The sequence below is a fragment of the Empidonax traillii genome, unplaced genomic scaffold (assembly GCF_003031625.1).
Source record: "Empidonax traillii isolate 1590-97213 ecotype Southwest subspecies unplaced genomic scaffold, ASM303162v1 scaffold27:size3997909, whole genome shotgun sequence".
NCBI classification, from domain to species: Eukaryota; Metazoa; Chordata; class Aves; order Passeriformes; family Tyrannidae; genus Empidonax; species Empidonax traillii.
The window spans coordinates 559,002-566,691 of record NW_020955220.1 but is presented as its reverse complement, the minus strand read 5'-3'; positions in this window follow the sequence as shown (position 1 = coordinate 566,691).

Here is a 7,690-nt window from a genome sequence, read left to right as displayed (position 1 = left end):
GGACCAGAACGTGGTAATTAATCCCAAAGACTTAAGTGTATTTTAGTTCAGGAGAAAAAAAATCACTAATTCAATCGTCCGGAAAATTGAAGTTTGATGCATGAGTCTCTGCTGAAAGGAAAGGCTTTTTCTTCCCGATTCTGGGGTTGGGGTAGGAATCGCAGTCTTTCTTCTCCGCTCCCCAGAAAGGCTCCGGTACAGGGCCGCTGCCCGCCCGCCCCCGGGGCACATCGGGGACTGGCACGCCGAGGGACGGAGGGGACAGAGGGCTCTCGCTGCTTTCCTCTGCATCCTACACCGTCCATCCCGCTTGCCCCCGCAGCAAACACTACTCATTAGCGGGCATATCGTGATCGTTTCCTTGTGTCGCGACATGCGAAAAGACTGTCGGGTAGAGCAGCGTGTCCAAGCCACTCCTGGCCACCCACTCTCCCCGTACCTCCGGCAGCGGGTCCAGGGGGACTTCAGCCTTTTTGCCTGCCGCCTCGCCCCCCCAGCGCCCAGCTTCGGGGCAGGGTCCATATTTGCTCTCTTGGGTCTCTGGCGCTCACTGTGGAGATGGGGCCGCCGTTCTCTGCCCGAACGAGAGGACGGGCACACCGAGGCAGTATGGGCAGGGCCGTGGGCACCTGGAAAGGGGAGGGTCCCGGCTCCGGAATATCGGTGGGGCCCCGCTCACTGCATTCAGCCCCACGGCCCTGAGCATTCGCCTCCGCGCCACTCGGCCCGGGACACCCTTCAGCCTTCTTAAGTTCCGGTCGCCCCTCCGGTCCAAAGCGGGGACGCCTAGTCGGACCGCTCCTGACCTCGCGTCCTGCCGGCCTCCCCGTCTCCCCGGGGTCCCGGAGCGTCCATCGGCCCCCACAGGCCTGGCTGGCGCCCCTGGGGTGTCCCTGGAGTCAGGGTGTCCCTTTTGCAATGAGGGGCGGCACCTTCTCCATACTCACCTGCGGCCGGGCCCTCCGCCCTCCCCGTCCAGGTGAGACCGGGGTGGGTGGCGAGCAGGGGGCAAAGAGAGCCCGAGATCTTCACCCCAACCTGTTTGCCAGGGCTGAGCCTGTCCCAGGGGAGCTTGTCCCCTCATCTGCCCCCATCCTGGGCCAGGTTTCCCTACGGGAACGTCCCCACTGCTGTGGGAAGGGGCCCGGGCACCCAGGGGAATTGCTCGTAGCCCTGTTGTATAGGTCATATGCAGAGGCGGCAGCGAGAGGTATGACGTCATCAGTGCTCACAGTGACTTCATCAGCCCTCCCACTAAAGGTAAGCGGCTGTCGAAGCGGAGTCCTCGAGGGGGCTGCCGTCAACGCCGAGCCAAGCGGACCGGGGGGCGTGAGGGGGGGTCCTGTCCCTCCCAGAACCGTTCGCTCAAGGTGATACCATAACTGCTGGGGAGCAAGAGATGCCCGGTGTCTGCCCGCTGCCGCGAGTCCTCCCACTGCAGCGCTCCGGTCCCTGCCCTCGGTCCCTTCCCCCTTGCCCATAGCCCCGCAGCCCCTCCGCAGCTCTGCTCGCGGGGCGCATCGCTGTGCGGTGCTGGACCCGGGACGGGGCGGGATGCGCGGGGGTGTCAACACGTGTAGAGGCCATACTGGTAACACGTGTGAGGCCGCATCCGTACTCCCACCCCCACAGCTACAGACTGCACTCCTTCCCGGCACTTTTACTCTCTTTTCCCCCCATGCTAGCCCAGCGTATGTCGAGGAGGAAGAGTCCGGCTGTCCTGTCCGCTCGGAGCGGGGAGAGCAGCATCTCCGCACCGCTCGGAGGGGACCTCGCGGAGTCGCGCACCGGCGGGCCCGGGCAGTGTTAAATCAGCCCATTTGGGCTGAGGGAGGGAGAAGCAAACAGGAAGAGGAGAGACAATTGCATATTTAATGAGCAGCTCGGCAAAAGGTGGTTTTCCCGGGATGGCACCGGCGGCGGGCTGGGTGGGAGGGCCGCCGTGGGGCCGCACATCCACTCGCGTCCGCTGGCTCACACGCAGGAACCACCGTGTGCTGGAGTCGTTATCATTTTTGTTAACTTTTTATCGACTGTTTGCTAGATGGCATGTCACTAAAGTGTATGATTTGAGATGAAAAATTAGACAGATTAACCCGAGGGGAGAGCCTGATTGATTACTAAATAGGATCAATTTGAAAGTTTTAGTCATAACGTTTCTGTAGAGCCCCTTAATACTTCAAACTTCAATTTTACGGGCTATTGAACTAAGCATGTTCCTGACAAAATTGATATATGTATTAATTTGCTTTAACTGTTGATTAATTACTCTCCACTGAAAGAATTATATGGAGCTGTTTGCCTCAGATTTGCATATTAATCAAATTCTAGTTGATAATTCAGTTGGTGCGATGGATTTGGAGATGGGAGGGGGCCGAGGGCAGGGCTTGCAGGAGACAGAGAGAGAGAGAGAAAAAAAAAAATATCGCTAACCTCTGCTTCCTCCCCAGGTTTTCCATCTCGAGTCCCGTCTCTCCCCATCCCTTTGCTCCCCTCACTGCTTAGCTGCCAGTTAGTGCATTAAAATCAAAGATGCAGAACGCGTTACCCTGGCTATTTGGTGAAAACAGAAATTGCCTGTCCGGTTTTTATGATGTTCTCAGCCTGAGAAGGCTGCACTTTAATGTGTCCTGTCAACATGTCTGGGATTTAAAGGGAAAACGGCACAATTTAGCGCTGTGTAATTAATGACAAAGAGCCCCAGCCGTTAGGATGGCACCGACGCCCCCAGCCCCTCCGAGTGATGCCCGGTCCAGGAGGAGCATCCCCGGCTACCGGCGCCCAGCCTCGGCGGGGTGAGAGGAGTTGTATTTCTTGCTCGGTGTAAGGCAGAGGGCTATGGAACCGCTGTTCTTAAATGGTGAGCAAATTAACAAGAAAATAAAATTAATTGGAGAGGCTCCAGCTCGCTATGCGCTGAGGAAGGATAACGATGTGGGAATTGGGGAGGTGTCCGGGCGGTTAATTCTCACGGATGGCGCTGCGCCCTGAGCCTGCCCGATCCAGCTCTCCGGCTCCGTCACTGTGCATCCCACCCGGTACCGGTCCGGCTCGGGCAGCCGAGAGGGGGCTGCAGACGGACACGGGGAAATAAATATTTCCTGGTGGGCGCCCAGCTATACACGTCCTGAGACTCCGCTTCCTCCCACCTCCGCTTCCTCCCCACCCCTGAGTCCATCCGTCCATCCTTCCAGCCGGAGCATCCCTGCAACTCTTGCACTCCTTGTCCGAATCTCTGCCTCTTCTTAAGCCTTAAACATCGACACGCCCTCGCTGCGGATCATGATGGTCTGGCTACAGAAACTTTTTCGCCCCCCCCCAAATATACGGATTCAAAGGGTAACAGTGTAATTAAAACCAGATAATTAATGAGACAATATTTCTACGGCTTACATCTTTAATGAACAAAACCCTTCAGGGCCAACGTGCTCTTCCAGGCTCATTAAAGAGAATAAAGTTGTGGAGCTTATGTACTTCCCAGTGTGTTAATAACAAACCAGCAGTGTATGCTTTTTAAAAGCATAAGAGCTGATGCTTTCCACACCTTGAAAGAGCCTCGCAGAGCCTTCTGCGGCGCTTTAAATATTTTAAATGCAAAGTAAGGTACAATGGATGCTACGAATCTCCCTTCCCGTTTTATTTGACGGTCTAGCAGCAAAGCGCTCTGCTGATTCCGCGCCTTTTAAACAGACCCAAAATACAGAGAAGGAAGGAAAAAAACCCAGCAACTTGTTTCTCGCAACAGCATCTTGCAAACTTTCTGGAACTCTTATTCGTTTTCTGTCTCTTTCCCCAACTCTCTCCCTCCTCTCCTCGGTGCTGTTTGGCTTCGGGAACACGCAGCCACCCAGGCACGTACGAAACCCCTTTGTTCATTTCCAAATATATTTAAGAAAATAACAGCCCTGGGTTTAATGCTGAGAATATACAGCCTGAATTTGCTGTGTGCTTCTATACATTTAAGCTTCTTGTTTCCTCCCAGATCCTTCCTGTGGAAGCTCCCGAGGTAATATTTCCATTTTAGTACTTTGCAAGCTTCTAACTCAAATTGTTATTGCTTCACATTTTTAAAGTTTACTTAGCAAAAGGCCCGGATAACGTGAGCTGCTTGCAAGCTCGGAGAGAGACGAAAGGGCCTTGCCTTCAGCTACACTCTGCAAATGTGAAGGGATAGGGGCTTTTAGGGATGAGTTATACAGCAATCAGCTTAGTAAATCTGCATGCAGAAAGGATGCTAATTAGTCTTAATAGTCTACCAATATGCCCCAAGACTGGAGACACAACAACGTAAATCTGCTACCGATAAATATTTTTAATTGTTAAATTTACTGGAAAGAAAAGAGTATTTTTCCGTAGCGAGAGCGGAGGATGCGGCGGGGTTGGGCTGCGGCACGACACGCTTTGCTCCTCGGCGAGGCCGGGGCGGAGGCAGAGCCACCCCGCTCCCCCTGGCAGGGGCCCCGGGCCGACCCGACCCCCAACGCCCCCCCTGCCACCCCACCGTAGCCTTGCCCTCCCGAGAGGGAGGGGGAGCGCCTACTTAGATTGTGCTTCGTGAAATTAGTGATGTATCACGTTAATTACCACTGTGATCTTAAAATGGTTGCAGGCCCAAGGAAAATTAATGGAAATCCGAATTCTAATTATGTGGCTGGTGTTAAAGAGTTGAACTAAATACCCAGGAAGGGAAATTGGATGATAATGTGGAAATATGCTACATTTTCTGGCTGCTTGTGGTTATTGCATCATGAAGCCTAATAAACGCATTATCAGAGATACTGCTGGAGGATGATCTTTGGGGATATAAATGGGGAGGGAGATATGGTGGTGCCTGGGATAACTGCAAAAAACAATGAAGAAATTCAGAGATCCGCTAATTTTGCCCCATCCTTGACCGACGAGTGCGGGCCCAGCCCTGTGTGCTGGGGTTTGCAAAGAGGAGAGAGACAGGAGCCCCGGGCTGGGCGGGGGCGGTTGAAGGTATCGAGGGCGTTCCCGGAGTGGGTTTGCAGCAACATCACCCGGGCCCGCTCCCCCTGTCCCACCCCGCTTGCAGGTGGGGAAACTGAGGCATAGGCGCACATCCCTCCGGGCTGCACCTCCCCAGTCCCTCTGCATCTGCCCCGGAGTCACCCAGCAATCGCATATGGAGAACTAATTAATTAACACAATTAAGCTTTCGGAACCCGGGGCTGAAACCCGGGAGGTTGCAGAGAAAAGCTGGGGGGACACGACATCGAGTGTGGAAATGTGTGTTGCGTTCGACCCACGCGTGTCCACAGGGAAGGGGGGAAAAAACACCTTCCCACAGGCTTAACCCTTCCCTCGCTGGCGGTCTCGGGGTCCTGGGTTTCAGCGCCAAGATCTCAGCCTCATCCATCACAAAGTTAAAAAAAAAAAAAATCAAGAGGGAAACCAATACAGACAAACACATCAAGACTCAAGAGTGGCGACCCTTGGAAAAGGCAGGGTCCAACCAGATATGAATCATTTTTCTTTGCATAGTTTAAAGGAATTACTAGTGATATGCACGGCTGTCACTGCAAACTACATTTATGGATTTGCAAGTCATTTCCATAAATCAGCTGCATTGGATCCATCAGAAGAGCAGAGCCCGGCGTCGGTGCGAAGATGATGGAGCTCTCTTTGAACGTATAATGAAGTGTTCCAAGGGCTGCAGTTATTTTTCTGCTTGTTAAGGATTTTTTTTTAAAGGGGGAGGGGGCCTTTTTCAAATTTGATTTTAAATTAAAACGTCGCCAAGAGATGTTTTATTGGTGATCACCCTTATGATAAATTTATGCTTCAATAATTACTTTTCACGGGATATCGATTTCCTCTGGCAAAAGCCTTTCTCCTTTCTTCCCCAACCCCTGTCTCCCATTTCCCGAACAAGACAGTGCTCCCCCACCGACCCTCCTGGGGCCGGCTCTGCAGGCAGAAACAGGGATGGGGCAGGGGGACACCGAGTGGCGATGGCAAGGAAGGGGACGATGAGGTGACCAGAGTCATGATGAGCTCAACAGACAGGGAAGCTCCTGGACCCCCCAGGCCCTCCCCAGGTTCAGCAGGCCCAGACACTGGTCCCTCAGAAGGATGCAGGCAACCTCCGACGCTGCATCAAAACCCCCAACACTCTGAGTTGTTCTGACTGCTGGGGAGATGGGGCTGCTGCTCCACAGCACCCCTCACTTCCACCTCCCTCTAAATCCAGAGCAAAACTCTTGGTTAGAGAGTGCAGTCAGTCACAGCAGCCTGCAAAACAGGCAAGTCCCTGTGCCCCCTTCCTCTGACACAGGAGAGTGTGACTGCCCTGTCCCGCTGTGCCCCACAGGGTTCACACTTGGTTCAGCTGCCTGGGAGCCCCCAAGTACCCTCCTGGCGCCTGGCCTGGTAAGGAGCACAGAGGGCAGCACATGGCAAAGGGAAGAACTCACTTCACTGGGGCCATAAACACAGGATTAGAAGTGCTCTGAAAGGTGTCCCGATCTGCAAATACATCCCCTGTCAGGTACCCAGCTGCCCCCTCCACACCATTCACGGCAAGCCCACCCTCAGCAACAGCAGTCCTACTGCTCCTTTCTTGCAGACCCACTAAGCCACTGTTGGGAATGTGTTCAGGGCATTCAAGCATGGACATTCAGGGCATTCAGCACATTCAAGGCAGAGGGCCCATGATGGGTTCATAGCCCAAAGTAGTTCCAAGGCCACATCAAACCATGACAAGCTTATTGCACAAATGCTCCTTACCTTCAAAAACATTAATATTACAACCAAACTGGAGTTTTCCAAAATGTTGAAAGTATCACAGCTTATCGCTCCCAATCTGTCCTTTTCTGACAAAGCCAATATTGCTCTCAGCTCCCCTCTATTCCATTTCACTCCATTTATTATGGAAATAACTTTTCCCTTGGAAGGGACTCACACCTTGCTCAGACAACACAGCAGTGAGAACAGGAGAGCGTGGGACTAGTCACCACAGAAAATCTGAGCCTGTGCCAACTCCCTCAAAGGATCCAATCACAAGTTTTCCTCCCTCTACACTATCAGCTGGCTGCTATTCTCCTTTCCATTTCAAAAACAAACAAACAAACAAAAAACCAAAATATAAACCAAAAGGTCCTTTCCTTGGGAGCAGGAACATGATATTTGGTGGAAAACTGATGTGATTGTGAGCATGAAACTTGCTGGCTGCAGAGAGGGTGCTTGTCCCTAAAAGCTGGCCTGTGCCCAGGAGATTATGGGTGTTGGCAGCTCATGTCCTAGGCTCCACAGTAAAAATTGCAGGTACTGACATGTGCACGGATGGATCATCTTGTCTCCTGTTTGTTGAGGGGGGAGGGGAGGAATATTCTGTAAAGCAGGGGATTAGAAGGCTGTGCATCACTGACCCCATCCCCAAATCCCAGACATCAAACCAAAGCACTCTAGTAGCTGTTCAGGGCAGAGTTACCACTGCCCATGCACCGAGGGCAAGGGGAGGCCTATGAACATTAACAGAAAAGCTGTGGTGGGGACCCAGGGCAGCCTGCACACCCCTGACTTGCCTGGACTGGCTTTGCAGTGAGGCCAGAGGTTAGCAGCATGTGCTCTGCAGGGGTACAGCCTTGGCCAGGCATGGAAGTCCCTTCCATCAGCTTGCAGTACTAGTCCTGCTTTTGCTGCCACTGAGCAAAGGAATGCTTTGTTT